This window comes from Sapajus apella, unplaced genomic scaffold, assembly GCF_009761245.1.
Source record: "Sapajus apella isolate SASKATOON/1434 unplaced genomic scaffold, GSC_monkey_1.0 scaffold1057, whole genome shotgun sequence".
In the NCBI taxonomy this organism is placed as follows: Eukaryota; Metazoa; Chordata; class Mammalia; order Primates; family Cebidae; genus Sapajus; species Sapajus apella.
Window position 1 is genome coordinate 2,797 of NW_022437983.1, and position 17,854 is coordinate 20,650.

Sequence of the window (17,854 nt, forward strand, 5' to 3'; positions counted from 1 at the left end):
TAAAAAACAATAATTATGAAATAGTCATAAAATAGTAAAAATAAGAAAAAAGATTGATAAAACTAAATCCACTAAGCATTATATATAAAATTATACGGAACAACTGAGTTCCTCCAACACTTTTTTAAACAAGAGAGTCACACAGTTCAGATGTGTTAGTAATCTCAGTTAGTGTTTTATCTTTGGACATATTCAGATAAATAACGGCTAGGCACTTAAGCAATTATAATTTTAAAACTCAGCGTAAGAAACAAAATTGTAAAAGTTAGCATGGTTGCTCACACCTGTAATCCCAGCACTTTGGGAGGCCAAGGTGGGAGGATCACCTGAGGCTAGGAGTTCCAGACCAGCCTGGCCAACATGGTGAAATCCTGTCTCTCCAAAAATATGTAAATTAACTGGGCATAATGGCGGGCTCCTATAGTCTCAGCTACTTGGGAGGTTGAAGCAGGTGAATCACTTGAACCAGTAGGCGGAGGCTGCAGTGTGCCGAGATTGAGCCACTGCACTCCAACCAGAGCAACAGAGTGAGACATTGTCCCCAAAAATAAAAGTTAGCATGTGAAAAATAAAAACATATTTAATGAAATAATTGCTTTACATAAAATATTTCTTTGAAAACCTGTGCTTGGTCAACTTTCTTGCATCTGATCCCAAACTTGTCTATTGACCTTAGAGCCCCCAAATGTGGCTTTCTATACTCTATAATCTAATCAGGCAATTTACCCCTTCCTGTGCAATCCAATCAGTTTCTGGAAGTGGGTGTGGTCTTGTGTGGGCCTATACACTATAAAAGGATGCTTGTCCACACACCTCTCCTCTAGTGAGGACCCACTGGATTTCTGGCTGTTGGGCTTTGGAGTGCCAGAAGTTACTTCTAATCCGGATATCGACAGAGCTTCTAGAAAGACCATTCACAGTAGTCTTGTGAGTATCAAATTTACAGTAAACCCATCATGCTTACTTTTTCTCTTAAAAATACTTTAAATTTACCTGACAGCATGCTTGGATGTTTTCTAAGCAAACAAGTAGCTGTCCTAGTCAAATCAAGATAAAGTATCTTTCATTTGTAACATATGATTTGTGTTCCCTTGCTATTTGATATTTTTTATGTGACTATTTTCTGTATTGTTAGATTTTTTTAGGTGTGAAAAGATACGTTTCCATGGTTTCATGCAGTGATAGAGCCCATCAAATACCTAAAATGTTCACTAAAATATGGGCATGTAGTAATGGTTATAATGTACACCACAGTACAAGTTAAAAATATTGAATTGCTTTGAAAATTCATGTTGCAAAGATCCTATTTGCTGCCTCTTTACAATTTTCAGTTTGCAGACTACACTGGAAAGCTGTTGAAAATAGATCTAACCAGCCTAGTGCACAGGCCCATGCTTGTAATCCTAGCACTTTAGAAGGCCGAGGTTGGGAGATCTCTTGAGGTCAGGAGTTAGAAACTAGCCTGGCCAACATAGGGAAAAACCGTCTCTACTGAAAACTTGAAAAAAATATCCTGGTGTGGTGGTGGGTGCCTGTAATACCAGCTGCTTGGGAGGCTGAGGCAGGAGAATTCCTTGAATCTGAACGTTGGAGGTTTTAGTAAGTTTGCAACAACAAAAGAAAGAAAGATGGAAAGAAGGAAAGAAGAAAGAAAGAGAAAGAGAGAAAGAAAGAAGGAAAGAAAAAAGAAAAGAAAAAAAGGAAAAGAAAGAAAAGAAAAGAAAGAGAGAAAGAAAATAGGTCTAACCAACAGGTAAGGGGTCCCAAGAGACTGAGGCTTACAAATCACTACAGGGAAAGGTGAATTTGTGGCCATGCTTCCATTAACTGCATTTCTGGATTTTCTAGTTTAGAGCAGAAAACCGAAAGCTTGTCTTCACTTTTTTGTTATTTTAAAAGATAATCGATCAGTTGTTGATTAATTCTTGCCTTTATAGTTTAAATACTATTTCAGAATGTGAAAGTGTTCTCTCTGATCATCTGAATTGACGATGGAAACAACTTTTCTAAATTAATAGACATTATTTACATTCAATTTATTGAAAGGGAGAGTTTTGATATTTTGATAATTTTAGAGTTTACAGTTGAAGTCCACTTTGATTGATTAATCAATCTTAGATAAAACCTACTGCATTTATAATTGTCTAAGAAAACTTCATAAGTGAATTTGGAGGAAGGGAGTGTAGAATAATAGCGTAGATACTAAGTGTCTTTCATATATTATCATCATGGAATCATTGAGAGATATAGAATGACAGAGACAGGAAGAGAGTCAGAATGTGTTTCTTTATTAGTCAGCTTATATAAGTGACTCAGAAATCATCCCAATGTTTACCCTCTTCCCAGGATTTAAGCTTGTCTAAGTAATTGGGGATGATTGAGAGCACTGCTTGTTTAACAATAATACCATGAGGACTCTCGTCTCATTTTCCCATTTGAATCACAGTTGAATCTTCACATCTATGGGTTTTATACCCATGGATTCAACTAATCTCAGATAAAAAATATCTGCAGGAGGAAAAAGCAGCTGTACTGAACATTCATTTTTTTTGTTGTTGTTGAGACAGTCTTGCTCTCTTGCTCATGCTGGAATGCAGTAGTCAGATCTTGGCTCACTGCAACCTCTGCCTCCTGGGTTGAAGAGATTCTCCTGCTTCAGCCTCCAGAGTAGCTGGGACTACTGGAGGTTGGTGGATCACGAGGTCAGTAGATCGAGACCATCCTAGCTAACATGGTGAAACCTAGTCTCTACTAAAATTACAAATTAGAGACTGGGCTTCACCATGTTAGCTAGGATGGTCTCGATCTGCTGACCTCGTGATCTGCCATCCTCAGCCTTCCAAAGTGCTGGGATTAGAGGCTTGAGCGACTGCACCCAGTAAAACATGTACATATTTTTAACAATCTTCTTGCTGTTCCTAAATAGTATGGCATTACAAATATTTATACAGCATTTACATTGTGTTAGGTATTCAAAGTCATCTAGAAATAAAGTATTCAGGAGGGTAGACAGGTTACATGCAAATCTTACATCATTTTCTAAAAAGAGATTGAACATCTTAGGATTTTGGTATCTCAGGGAGCCCTGGACCCAATCTCTAATGGCTATTGAAGAAAAACTTCATAAATTCAGTATGTTGGCTAATTTACTATGTCTCAGTTTGTACTGGAGCTAAATTATTGGATAGATTGGACAGAACTCAAGTAGACAGGGAAAATTGTCTACCAGCCTTTTTTTCCCCCTATCATAGGGGAAAATACAAATAAAATAAGAGAGAGAAATTCTCAGAATTTTTTTTTAATTTTCAGAAACGTGGATTCAGCAGCCTGCAGGCCTTCCAGAATGAGGTCACCTACACCATATGCATGACCTGCTTCATAGACTGGGTCACCATAGCCTGTGGGCACAACTTTTGTAGGCCCTGCCTCTGCCTCTGCTGGGAAGAAGGCAGAGCACCACTGCACTGCCCTGCATGCAGAGAGATCTCAGAGAAGTCCGACTTCAAAACCACTGTGGCCCTCAAAAAGCTGGCTTTCCTTGCCAGACAGCCCAGACCTCAGAGAAACATCCACAGCTCAGACAAGCTCAGTGTGCGACATGAGGAGACTAAGGAGCTCTTTGGTGAGGCTGACAGGAGATTGCTCTGTGGGCCCAGCTCCGAGTCACCAGAGCCCATGGCTCACAGCCACAGCCCAATAGGATGGACTGCCGAGGAAAGGAGGGTACGTGATGCCTCTAAGGCAGTTTGAAATCTACAGAATCCTAAATCACAAAGATGAGAGCCTATGCTAATGATGGTGATGGGAATGCTGATGGTGGAGGTGGTGATTATTCCACGTCAATCATAAGGCAGAAATGTGTCCTTTCGATGTCGCTAATTTGACACTCTAATCAAAGCTGTGTTGAGCCTTCAGTAAAGCAGGTTTCCTTAGACACACTGTTCAAATGTGTGAATGGATCTGTGTGGGAGGTGATCAACAGCAAAACACTTTTCAAAGCCAGTTTCTCAGAAAATTGATGTTATTACCTGAAGGGTCCCTTAAAACTCTCTGTGATGTTTCTATCACTTTTAACTTCCAAATTATTAGAAAGAAATTTGTTTAACATGGAAAAATCTGACCACTCCACTCTAACTTAAATTCATGATTCTTTCAACTATAGCCTTTTATTTATTGGTAACAGGATGAAATCTATACTGTCTTCATTATTGCTAAGCTTCTTGTTTATTTTGCAGGTTAAACTCACAAAGCAAATGGACTATTTATGGAAAATCAATCAAGAAACACAAAGCGATCTAAATCAGGAAACTAGCAACACTCATTTGATAGTGGTAAGAATGAAAATGTTGGCTTATAATTTTTAGCTAAATTGAGACTACCACGTAAAAGATAGTGAATGCATCCCATAAAAATGTAATGATTTCAATTGATATAATAGGAATCACAAATAGAGAAGCCCACACAAGCTAGCCAAATAATTTTAATATATTGGATAAATGGCCTATTATGTATCCTAGTTCAAATTTGAAGGTTGGTATAAACCTTTTCAGACACTAGAAATGAGACAACATTATACTAAAGTGGGGTGTGAGGAAGAGGAAAGAAATAGAATAGTATACAGAGGAAAAGTATAGAAAAAAAACCCATATGCATAATATGGTGTATGGCTAAATTTTTTTTTTAACATTTAGGCAAACCAGGCATGGAAAAAACCTAAAAGGCATAAGATTAATAGGGGAAATAACTGATCTGGTGAAGAAGTGTCACAGGAGATAAACTAGGAGTCTTTATATGGGTTTTGATTTAAACTTGGAAAGAGAATAGAAACTTTTTTTTTTAATGACAGAAGAAACAGCAAATATTGAAGACTTTGCAAGAGGCAGAAAATTTATCAAATTGCTTGATTACACCCAGAATATAATTATTGCAGTTTTCTGTTGAGAGAGACAACATGTAATCCTTTTAACCAAATGTCTCTGCAGGACTATGTGGATTTAAGAAAGGTAATAATTAATATTCAATATCAAAAGATGCATCAATTTCTTGAAGAGGAAGGGCAACTTCATCTACAGGCACTGGACAGAGAAGGAGAAGCGCTTTTCCAGCCACTCCCAAACAGTCAAGAGAAAATGACCCAGGATTTAGAAAAGATGAAAGACATGTACAGAGAGCTGTGGGAGCTGAGCCACATGGCTGGCGTGGAGCTGCCCCAGGTGAGGAGGGAGGGTCCATCTCAGAGACAGGAAGCCTTTGCTGGACAATGCTGCCAGGACATGGAATGTCACCTGCATAGGTCACGACTGTCAGCTAAGTAACTCCTGCTGTCTGACATGCATCATTACATTTGTCCAGTCATTTATTACTGCATGCTTTGGTAATCTTTGGGAAGTTTTTGCATTATGGTACGTAACATAGGAAAACATTCTCTTCAATCAAATTAGGAGTGCTAACCACACAGAGAGGCTATCCAAAGTCAGCACAACCCCAGGCCAGGGGAAGATTACTAATATTCCATTTATGTGCCCTAGCTCCTCCCCACTCTCTGAGGTCCCATACAACAGTGATTTACTGAAGACATTGAAGCTTTTCCCCTTGCCTGGGCAAGGTTTGTAAAAGTTGTTCATCAGTGTCAGTGTACTCTGTTTCTCATATTGTTCTCTGTTTTGTTTTAATAGCTGTCATGTGTGGTCAGATATTTCCTTGGGAATAAGATTAGGAAACTAATGACCCTGGAAACCCAGGTATCCTTGCTTCTCTCCACAATCTCTTGCTGAGCTCCTTTGCTCTTAATGTCCACTGATGAAGCGTTTCATGGTTTAGTTGAGGTTCTATTACTAACGTAACCTGGAATGATTCCTTGGAAGGGAATAGAAAATATGCATTATTAAAACACTGAAACAAAAAGAAACAAGAGTATGGGAAGATATGCAGAAGGAAAATACTTTCATAATTAACATTATCTTTTATTTCTTTGCAGGATGTGGGAAATGCATTGGCAAGGTGAGTTTGCACTCACTTAAAATAATGTTATTTCTGAACAGGGCATTCTCTTGTTAATGAAGTGTATGTATACATTTGAGCTACTAACATCATCCTCAGTGGCTATTTTTGATTTTGTTTCAAAAGAGGCCCTGAGGTCTTTTTCTTCTTGGTCTGGAAAGTTTTCATTTTAAAATTTGTATGAATTCAAATATACTTAAAATCCATTTGGCATTCTGAAGTTTGTCCTTCCCAATTCATCCATCCTGTCCAGCCCTAACCCACAGGTCTTTATAAAAAATTACACCGAGGAATCATAGTGGTGTCTTCTACTCTAGAGGGGTGGGAGGTAAAAAAGACAGAGGTAGGAGGGAGATGCCCTAAGGATGGGCTGAGGAGGGAGGTTTGTTCCCAAAAGCTTCAATGACCTGGACCTGCTCCATCACAAGACACACAGTTGTAAGAAAAACCTCAGGAAGATTGTCACCTCAGGACCCTCAGCAGCAGGGCTCTCAGGCTGGAATTAGACTCCTTTGTTTTGCACAATTAGGTCCTTTGTCTCAGGGACCATTCTCTGTTAGACACTGACTAGCACTAGTGACAACTGCAGGCTGAGGTCCTAAACATTTTGGTCTGAGTTTTCTGCTCCCTGAAATATTTGCAGGATTTTTGTATATTCTCAGGGGGTGTGATGGGCAGAGGGAGCAATGACTTTTAATGCCTTTAGAAGTTATGTAATGTCTGAGAAGAATATGTCTGGAGAAATTGAGTTTTTATGCAAGTAAAATTTAGAAAAAGTAACATCCTTCTGTCCCCAAGAGAATGAAATAAAATGTATACCCAGTTAACGAAAACATGTAGAATTATGAGGAAATATCTTGTATGAAAATATGATATCTTTGTACAAGTGTGTGATTAGCTCTGGGCCTGGAAGTGTAACTGAGGCCATTGTTTTTTGTTTTTTGTTTTTTGTTTTTTCAGGACTGATTTGGCACAGATGCAAAAGCCCCAGCTGGTGAACCCAGAGCTCATTTCATGCGGCATAACTGGAGTCATGGACATGCTCAACAAACTCAGATGTAAGAGCCCCCTGCTTGGCAGTCCAGCCTCATCCTCTTCTTTATTAGGTCCCTTGGTTGACACTTTTCCCATTTACGTTTTATTATTTCTGACATGTAGGTAATACAGAGTTTTCTAAAACATCTGCATCTTCCCTACCTGCATAGTAATATTGCAATGATTAAAACTCAATTTCCTGACTTACAATTTGAAGAAAATGTAAAATGAAATACATATTGTATCTCCAGAATCAGAGGACAAAGAATATTCAGGTCATATAGTTATGAAGACACTAGTTCTCATGGTGGCATCAGTTTTTTGTGTTATTTATTATAATTCAATTTTGAAGGCTTAGATTTGGCATACTGGCTTTTAAGTGGTTCTATTCTATGTGCATTTATATGCATTCTACAAGGGACCTTTATTATTTATAAAATCAGAAAGTTTTGATCAACACAGAAAACGACTAAAATATCCATAATCAGGACAATTCTGATGCCATCAGATACATCTCATAACCACTGAAAGGTGAGGGATCGTGAACGTGGCCTAACCACATTAGGCCCATTCTAGAGAGCAGGTCTAGGTAGCAGAGGGCAGGAACCCAAAGTAGATTGAATCAGGGGCTAAACAGGTAATGTAAAACCAGAATATTCTTTTCAGAAACTTCTAAATTTTACGTGTGTTAATTTATACCAAATATTTAATAATTTACATTCCAATGAATACATCACAACACACAGATGTTTACCTATTGATGATCTTAAAGACAAATAATACAAGATTTTTCTAATAAAGAAAAAAAAACATTTTAGATATGTCCTGAAACAAACTATGCAGAGATAGACATGAAATCATTACTTCACCCAGTGATGTGGTCATATTTTTCTCTATTATTTAAAGTATAATACATAATTGTATGTGCTGAGGAGTTGTAGTAACATTTCATCTTCATGGATGCTTGGGGCTTCTTTTATTTGTATTTTCTTTGAAGAAGATCAGATGAAGTGAATACATGGACCACAGAGCCCCTGCCCCTCAGCACTCACTGAGTGCTTGGCAGTATTTTTCCCTTGGCAGTGGGTAATGCTCTGAGTACAGAAATGGTTCCTTGCTCTATAAGCCTTTCTGAGGACGTGAGACAAGTGACATTTGGAGATGACCATCGCAGTGCAGCCATGGATCCCCCGGGAGTGGAGAGCTTTGCCCGTGGGAAGCTCAAGCATTCTCCTCCTGCAGGCTTTACTGGGAAGTGGATGTGACCTTCTCCTCCAACTGAATTCTGGGAGTCTGTATAGATTCCAGGACAGCAGATACCAATATTACTATTGATTCTGATGAAAGGTTTTTTTAAATTTCCTCAAAGAGCAGCAATCACTATAGTCTCTCCGCCAACTCTCCACCTATAATTCATTACGTGCAAAGGTCTCGGAGTCGAGTGGGGGTGTTTCTGGATTATGAGAAAGGAGCTGTTTCTTTGATGTCCATAAAGATTCTCTTATCTATGGTTTTCCTCCTTCCTCCTTGTCTTTCCTTCTGAGGCCTTTCTTTTGTTTTGGTTTCACATGAAAATTTGGTTTCATGAAGATTTATTGTGACCTCCCATAAATGAGGCAAATAGTGTCCTGAGACCTTATCTGAGGAAAGAGGTCTATGTGTGAGAGCCTGTGAGCTCATTGTAACTTCATGGAATGTAATTACTTTATGGTTATAAATGAAATAACCACCTTGATTGTATACCTTTGCTAATTATTTTAGTAAGTTATTGTGTAATGTTTACTAGAACATCAACTATCGCTCTTTTTTTGTTGTAACAGGTTTGTTGAGCTCCATTCACTTACCGTGAAAGTCCTGCTCTAATGTATTTAATTCAGAGGTTGTTAGCATATCACACTTGTGCAGCCATCAGAACTACCTACTGCCTGTGCGTTTTCATCACTTCCAGAAGAATCCCAATAACCATTAACATTTATTCTCCATTCACCCTCCCCCATTTCTTCACAACACTTAATCTATTTTTATTTTGTGCATTCAGGTAAATAAAATCATACCATATGAGGGTTTTTTTAGTCTGATATTTCTTCGAAGTATGTTTTTAAAGTTTGTACACACTGTAAGCCATTTGCCTTACTTGTATATTTGAACCAGTCTGGGGTCGGAAAATGAAGTGCTGGATATCTTATCTTACAAAGAATAAAGAAGAGGGCTTATTTTCTTTTTACATCTGACCAAATTAAGTTGATCTCACAGACTTTATTACTTCTTATCATCCTAATTATTAATCACATTTCAGCTCATACAATAGTTTTTCAGTGCTGGGTCACTGTGCTGTTTCATTTTCTCCGAATATATTATATCAGAAAACTTATTACTACCAGATTGAAAATTTCAAGGTGGCAAATGCAGTATTTGCCTTCTTTGCTAACATATTACCAATGCAATTTTTAGAATACACAATAAATAAGATGAATAAATGGATAAATAAGTAGGGATGTTAATATGTACAAACATTTTTCTAACATTAGGAAACTTTTCCAAAACGTAAGTAACGAAATAGGATAGAACATGCTAATGAATAGCTATCAAAAGATAACAAATAGATCGATTTTTAGATTTATAGTAAAAGATTATATTAGGGTTTAAAATAATTATAGCGTAATTTTTTTCTATAAGGTTGATTTTAATTGTTTTAGGTTTTTAAATAAAACTAGTGAAAGATGAAGTTTCCTATATAAAATGAGGGGAACAGGAACAGGATTTAGAATAATAGACACTGTCATTATTTAAACTGACATATACATTTAATTACTTACTAAGCATAAAGTGGTATAAACCTCTTTATGCAGTAGAAAGAACAAAATTTACATTTCAAATAAGAATCCAGATATAGAATGGAAAATTGTGTACTAGAATGTCATAACTATGCCTCCTAGGGCACCTGTGTTAGCGCTTGTCTGCTCTAACAAAGACCTCAAATTTGAAATGATTGAAAGTGTGCCTTTCTCTCACCTGTTTGGAGCAATATATAGGAGTTGGTCAAGAAGGCTGACATCTTCAACAACTGAATTTCATCTCTGTGTGGAAGAAACTGCTATTTATGCCATGTCCCATGCACAGAAAACCTGAAAGAAAACTAGGAGGGACAAGAGTATTTGACTTTAAGGAAATGACCTGGTGTTTCTCAGAACACTTTTGTTCCCATCTAGTAGTTTCAAAATTAGACACGTGGCACACGAAGTTGTGAGATATATCTGGGAATGTTGTCTACACACAAAAGATATTTGTATTTATCATTTAGTTCAGAAAAAAAATTTAAATGACTGACACAACAGAAAATGACCCAAGTGATTGGTTCAGTGAGACAAAGCAGGACCTCAACAAAACAGATAAGGTGTTGCTGAAGATCAGCACCAGGTCTGGGTATCCAAGAATGAGTTAACCCTGCTTTTTGCGACTGTCAAGGTGTCCAGTGCTTTCCTGTCGGAGCCTGGCTAGCTGAGGGTTAGGTGGCAGGAAACAGCTTACGTGTATTTTAGTCTCTTAAGTAGACCATTTAGATAGGAATAATTCTCCAAATTTTGAAAATACTTATCAGAAAAGGTCTCTGATCTTTCACTCCACACCATACAGATTCTATACTAACTGTCTCTTCTCCCTCCACATATTTCATGCATGACATTAGGAGTTAGCAGGGAGAAAGCTGATCACTGCTTCTTTTGGACTTGCTGCTTTTTTCCAAGTGATTGAGAGATGAAATTATTCCCCTTAGAACTTCAACCCAACACTCCTTTCTGATTTTCACCTAAGTTTCCTGAGCTTTTCTGTTGATGCTAAAACTTCTCTATGAAACAGTCAATGCCTCCTAATTTAGTTATCTTATTTGTTCCCAGTTTTCAGGAAAAAAATTATTCCTGACATTCTTCTAATTTAGCTCAGATTTACTTTTACAGAAAGACGGAATTCAGGACTTTACAATCATTTAGCATTTGACTCTGATTTTGGAAGATGAAGAAATTTCTGTATCTATTTAGCATATTTTCTTTGCCATTTAACCAAGAGAATTTATTCTACTGATGCTACTAGAGATACATAATTTATTTCTTTTCTTCACCATTCAGAATTTATGTTAGACTATCACCAAGATTTACAATTAAAATAAATCATAGAGGGACCACTAAGACCATTGTCAATCATTAATCCAGAAATCTTGAACTTCTTGTTTTTTTATGCCTAAAAGAAGTTATTTATCAATATCCTGGTTACAGATTTTTTTAATTCAAGAATTTTGATTCTTCTATAGTACAAGAAAATAATTGACAGAATAATCTGAAAAAAATAATCTAGCAAAACTGAGACACATTCTTGACTAGCACTCTATTTCTGTACTAAATTTAGGAGACATGAAAATGGCAGTTTTCCTAAGTGAAATAAGACAGACACACAGAGAAAAATTATTTATGGTCTCACTCATATTTGAAATCTATTTTAAAAATTGAATACATAAAGAACAGAGAGTAGAAAGGTTATTACATTGGTTAGAGTGATGGGAAGAAAATTCGTAGATGAAGGGCAAAATTTGTAAAGGTGCAGCAATGTAGAATAAATGAATCTAATGTACAACCTGTAGGTATTTTTAATAATCTCATATTGTATTGGGAAATATTCTGAGGGACTAGATTGTTCTGTTATCATAAAAAAAAGCACAGCAAAGTGATATAACAGATTGGTTAATCTGTCTCATTATAGTAATCATTTCATTATGTAAATGTATCTCAAACACCATATTGTCCACCTTGAAAATATAAAATAAAACACAAATTAAAAAGTAAAGGTAATTTTGTTCTTGTATGAAAGCTGAAATTAAGTGAAGACTGGGTTAGTAATAACAGTGCTTTGCTGAATTAAGAGAATTCTAGCAAAATATTTTTAATTGGAAAGCTATGTGTATGAAAAAATGTAATCTGAGGCCGGGTACAGTGACCATACTTATAATCCCAGTGCTGTGGGAAGCCAACGATGAAAAATCACTTGAGGCCAGGAGTTTGAGATCAGTATGGGCATCATAGTGAGACCTTATCTCTACCAAAAAGAAAAATTAGCCTTGCAGGGTGGTGTGCACCTGTTGTCCCAGCTCCTCAGGAGACTGAGTTGGGAGGATTGCTGGAGTCCAGGAGTTGGAGACTGCAGTGAGCTCTGTGCCATTGCACTTTAACCTGGGTGACAGAGTGAGAACTTGTCTCAAAAACAGCAACTCAATCTTTTATGTAGCCATTTTACCTGAAAGGCATAATTCTTTCTTCTACAATTAATACATCTACATATGTCTAGGCCAGTTACATCAGGCAGAGCTTGTCCTCTAGTTCTTACATCTACAGGAAAATCAGACAGTTACAAGAAGGCTCTAAGAAAAACATTTTTTTTCTCATTCTGGATTTTAAGATTATAATTTTTAGACTGATTTTCTCTCAGTGGTGGATATCACCATTGAACTTTATTTGTCCAAACGCCTCACATAATCTGAGATTTTAGAAAACATAAAGTTGATAGGATTTATACATTCTTGAACCTTAAAAATATCCAGGGACTTAAGGATACTATTACGTGGAATCTCAGGCCATCTACTGCATTATTGGAGGAGCACATTTGAGACTCAGAGCACTGGGTTGCAGGAGTCTGTTAATAGGCCTGGACAATGAGTGATGACAGCCCAGATAATTCTGAGGAAGGCTTTCTGCTTTGTTATAAGGAGTATAAACATTGCAGACTCTAGGCAAGTTCCCAGTCATTATTCCAGGATTTAGTTGCTGTTTTTGTAATACCAGCATTTTGGGAGGCCTAGGAAGGCAGGTGAATTGAGGTCAGGAGTTCAAGACTTACCTGGCCAACATGGTAAAACTTTGTCTCTACTTAAAATACAAAAATTAGCGACGCATGGTGGCAAATGCCTGCAATCCCAGCTACTAAAGAGGCTGAAGCAGAAGAATCACTTGAACCCGGGAGAAAAGATTGCAGTGAGGCACTCTCCCTGCCTGCCCCCGCCTCCCCGCCTGCATGGTGCTGCTGAACTGGACCCAGCCAGAGGGTGGCAGGAGGCGCTGCATGACTCCACCTCCGGACGCCAATGCCATCCCCACCTCGGGGCGCGAAGGTCGAGGACAGCGCTGGCTAAGAAGAGTTCCAGGACTTCTGGAATCGGCCCTATGCCGGCAGCAGCATTGCCTTGGATGACTCTTTCTTCTTTTTCCAGGACAAGAAGGAGCAGGGCGTGGAGAGCGCGGAGAGCCTCCTGGAGGGCGTCCCGGAGGTGGGGGTGCTGCTGTGGATGCTGGTGCCGCGGGGTGAGCATCCAGGAGGCGCAGAAGACTGATCACAGTGGCCGGATCGGCCTTATTGTGGCCTGCTACCACATCTTTGTGGATTCCGTGGTGGCCTTATCTGGGTGCCTCCACGTTGACGTCAACCGCAGAACAGCAAGGGGAACACAACCCTGATTACAGCTGCGCAGGCAGGGGCTGCCCCGCCCCCTGAGCACAGGTGCATTAGACACTGGCTCTCAACCTTTCGCTTCCCGCGTCAGCATCGCCTGGGCTGTTTCATCTGAACTTTAACCCAGATCTGGTGGAAACACAGGTGCCAATCCCTGACCCTGGAATCTGTGAATAGGCCTGGGGTGGGGCCCAAGAATGAGCAGATCCCCAGATTTCCCAGTGAGACTGATGCCCTGGCCCAGGGACCCCACGGTGAGGACGGCGGGCTTGGAGGTTTTCATGCCTGAAGACGGCCAGGACCCCCTCTCAGTGGACATTGAAGAGCAGCAGAGCCTCAGACCCCGGGAGAGACGTGGTCAGACGGGCACAGAGGCCTCGCGGAATTAAAGTGAAAATGAAGAAAGCAGCCCAGCGTCTGTTCACGACTTTCCTGTGCTGTTTTACTGAAGAGGCTGCTCGGACCCAATCAGGGCACGCTGTCATCACCCACTGCTCACTGAAGAGTGTTTGAAAGGAGGGACGTTGGGGTTCAGCGCCCTGATGAAAGCCGCCATGCAGGGTCAAACAGATTGCATCTGAGACCCGATGATAGCAGGGCGCATGTCCACGCGAGGGACCCCACGGTGGGACACGGTGGCAGGAGTGGGCCACAAGAGCGCCCCTGCCCTGATCGGTTCCGGGAAAAGTGCCGGCCGAGCTCCCTCCTCCCCAGAGACAACGCGGAAGCCCCTGGGCTCCAAGAACTGTCTGCGGAGGCTCCGGGACTGCATGCTGTCCGCGCTGACGCCGCGCTCCGTGCCGGCCCCGGAGCACGAGGGCGCCCTGGACCACGTGGTAAAGATGACCACGAACCTCTAACAGCCCGCCGTGGCCATCGTGTGCCGGATCATGCTCCCGAGAGCCCCTCGTGCGTGGAGGAAGAGGCGGCTGGCTGCGCAGGAAATCCTGGCGGCGAGGGCTGCACGGGGCCCCCCGGGTCCCCGAGTCCCGCCGCCCTGCCCCGCGGAAGGCCAGCCTCCTGCCCCTGCAGCGCCTGCGGGGGAGCAGCGCGCGGCCCAGCCTGTTGGCGCCCGGGTCCGCTTCAGCCAGGCGCCCGCGCCCACCAACCTGCCCGAGCGGCCAGCGCGGAAGGGCAGTACCTAGGACAGCGGCCGCCTGCGGATCCCCGAGCGGCCAGCGCGGAAGAGCAGCACCAAGGACAGCGGCCGCCCGCGGAGCCCCGAGCTGTCTCACAAGTAGGCCAGGAGGAGAAACGGAAGACGGAGGCGGCCGAGAAGGAGGCTGAGAAGAAGCACCAGGCCAAGGCGCAGGAGAGGCACCCGCCGCCCTGGAAGAAGACGACGTAAGGGCCCGCGGGTGCCTGGCGAGGGTCCGGGTCCAGGGCGAGGCCGCGGGCCTGGGCGCAGAGTGGGAGGTGTCCTCGGTGCGCATCGCACCACTGAAGCTCCCAGCACCACGGGGCCAAGCGCGTTTCCAGCCTGTCCGTCCAGGCTGCTCCCAGGAGGGGCCTAGGGGAGCCACATCGATTCTCCTGACACCAGCCCCGCTAGCAATCAGCACACATAGCAGGCACGTTGTCTAAAAGGCTCCCTTTAGAGAACCTCAATTTAGATTATTTTAAAGGTCAATTTATTAAAGGTCAATTTATGTAATTACAAAATTACAATTTGTAATTTTGTAATTTTAAACATTATTTATCAAATTTGCCAAGTTTTACAAGTGATAGGGCCCCTTGTATCCAAGGCAGTTTTAATACACTTGCCTGAAGACCTTTTGTTTAAAATACTGTTTCTAGCAGTAAATATTTATGATATCTGTGTGAGTTCACTCATAAATCATGGGATTCTCCCCTTCTTGGCTGGTTGCTGTAGTCTTTTCTTCTCCTCATGGGTGCACGAGCACATTGGATGTTCTTATTAATTAGATTAAGTGATGCCAGATTTTTCTAGTTGATGGAGACATTGACTCATTCAGCCACTTGACCAACTGAGACAGAGAAATCAAAATTTATTGCATGTTTTTAAAAGTCTTATCCATACAGTCAGATACTGGGGAAAATCATATATCATCAACTTATAAAACAATGGAGAGACAAGCATGTTAGCATTAAACCCATTTTAAGCAAGGGGTTTTAGATAAACTGGATACAAAATCTTTAACATATTAAAAATAGATATGACAAAAAAAACCTGTCATTTGATAAAATGGGGCAAATTTAAGAAATGATTACCAGAAATGCAAAATTAAGTCATATGTGCTCTTAAGTAAATCAAATCCAGGTATTCTTAAAATGTTAAAAAAAAAAAAAAAAAACCCGGCAAGGGTAAGGAGCCCAGAAATAAGCAAATTACTGGAATGGGGAGGAGGCAATTTTTAGAATAAGTGATGAGGATGGAATGGGAAGGAAACTTGTTTTCGGCAAATTCTCCTGGAGTAAACCAGGCAGTCCCCCTTCTTCTAGACTCAGTTCCAAAGAGTCCCTTGTGTTCGTATTTCTTTCGTTTTTCCTTTGAGGCCTGCACTGGTGTTTAGTTCATCCTCATGCCGACCTCATAGAATTTACAAGATGTGGCAGCTTGAGTGGGACAGAGCATGGGTGTGATTTGTCCTGGGCCATAAGGCCTCATGGTGACAATTTTAGGTCCACACTTTTATCTCCAAAGTGATATGGAGATCACTTTTCTCAGTGATCAAAATAGAATTTATAAAGGGTGTTTTCTGCATAATTTTGTATTTTTAATTATTATCAGATTTGTAAGGGCAGGGCACAAAAGCTGGAAACACAGATAGAAGTTACTAATTCTAATGACTCTCTGACCATGTGGGTTGTAGAGTATCTGTCGTATACACTTTATTTCAGTATTAATTTAAATACCTGGACACACATGACCACAGACCTATTTGGAGGCTCTGCACTATGACCCTAATAACCCTAAATGCCGTGACACAGGGTGTTTGTCTCAGGACACGGCCAGGGCTGGTGCAGGCTTCTTACCCCCTTCCACTTAGCACCGTCAGGCATCAAGCAACCAGGGATGTTACACTGGACCCTCCAAAAACCCCACTGCACAGGACTGCAGGCTGCACCCAGGCTAACAGGAGTTTTGTGTGTTGATGACAGTGTTTAAGATCAAATTGCATCGAGTTTTTGAAAACTGTAGATATGAGTTGACTGCAGGTCACCCTTGTGGCCAAGGTGTTGGGATTGGCCACATCCCCTTTGACGAGGTGAGAAATGTGACCGACACTGGTTATCGTTGGGGTTGTCTGAAATCCTCTGGCATTATGGAACTTTCCTGCCACACGTACATAACTCACAGCATTATAACTCAAGTCACCATGTACATAACTCAAGTCACCACGAGCTCCACCCTCACCTCTGTCAGCTGGGAACCCAGCTGGGCAGTGCCATGTGGTCTCCCAAGCATGTTTCTCAAACCCAGCTACCCCTGCTGAGAAAGTTCTTAGGGCACTGGTCCAGGGAGCCGAGCCCTGGGCCTATCCTAAAGCTCCGCAGGTGACTGCCCTGCAGCCTGCATGGAGAGCTGCAGCTCTAACACAGGGATTTTAAGAGGCTTCAGGCCCCTTTAAGTGGCACTTCCAGGACACCCATCCTAAGCTCCCACAAAGGGCTCCACCTTCCCAAGAACCTCTAACTGTCATTGGAACAACCTGGGTCAGGAAGCTTCTGCTCGTGCTGACGTGGCATCTTACCTTTGGTGGGTTGCCAGACATTCCTTCCTGTTTCTGCCATGGGAAGTTGGCAATGGGAATGGTATGGAGCCCCCATTTCTACCCTAAGCCTTGGGTGTCTGACGCTTCCAGGTCAAAAATGGACACATCTGGTCCTGCCCAGCCACTACCTCACCACAACCCATGCTCTGGGTCTCCAGGGATGCATGGAACAGCAATGGCAGGACGGCAAACAACTGGCGATTTCCCCAGGTCCCACACTGTTCTGGAATGGACACGTTGGGGCCCTGTTGGCAATGTGTTCCAGGCTTATCCTGGTGCACAGGATACCCTGGGGCCAACACAGGACTTGTCCAGTGATGCTTCTGGTGTCCACGTAACAGCTCCAGAGATGCCTGCATTTTGAAAAGCCTGCCCAGCCAGCAAGTGTGAGGCAGGACATGGATTTGTTTGGCAAATCTGAAGGTGAGCTGGCCACTTACCTGGTGAGTGGAAGCTGCCATTACCTGGCAGGTATGCAGGTCGAGGGAAAATGACAGCTGCATGGGGGGCTCTGGTGGGGCTGGGAAGCCAGACCTCCTGGGGAGATTTGGTGTGACCTCAGCTGAAAGACTGGATTTTGAAAACCAGCCAGA

The 17,854-nt window shown here is 41.6% G+C and overlaps 1 pseudogene; it reads left to right on the forward strand.

Annotated features, from left to right (window-relative positions):
- Positions 1 to 824: 824 nt before the first annotated feature.
- LOC116546560 lies at positions 825 to 8,607 on the forward strand (annotated as a pseudogene).
- Positions 8,608 to 17,854: the final 9,247 nt, after the last annotated feature.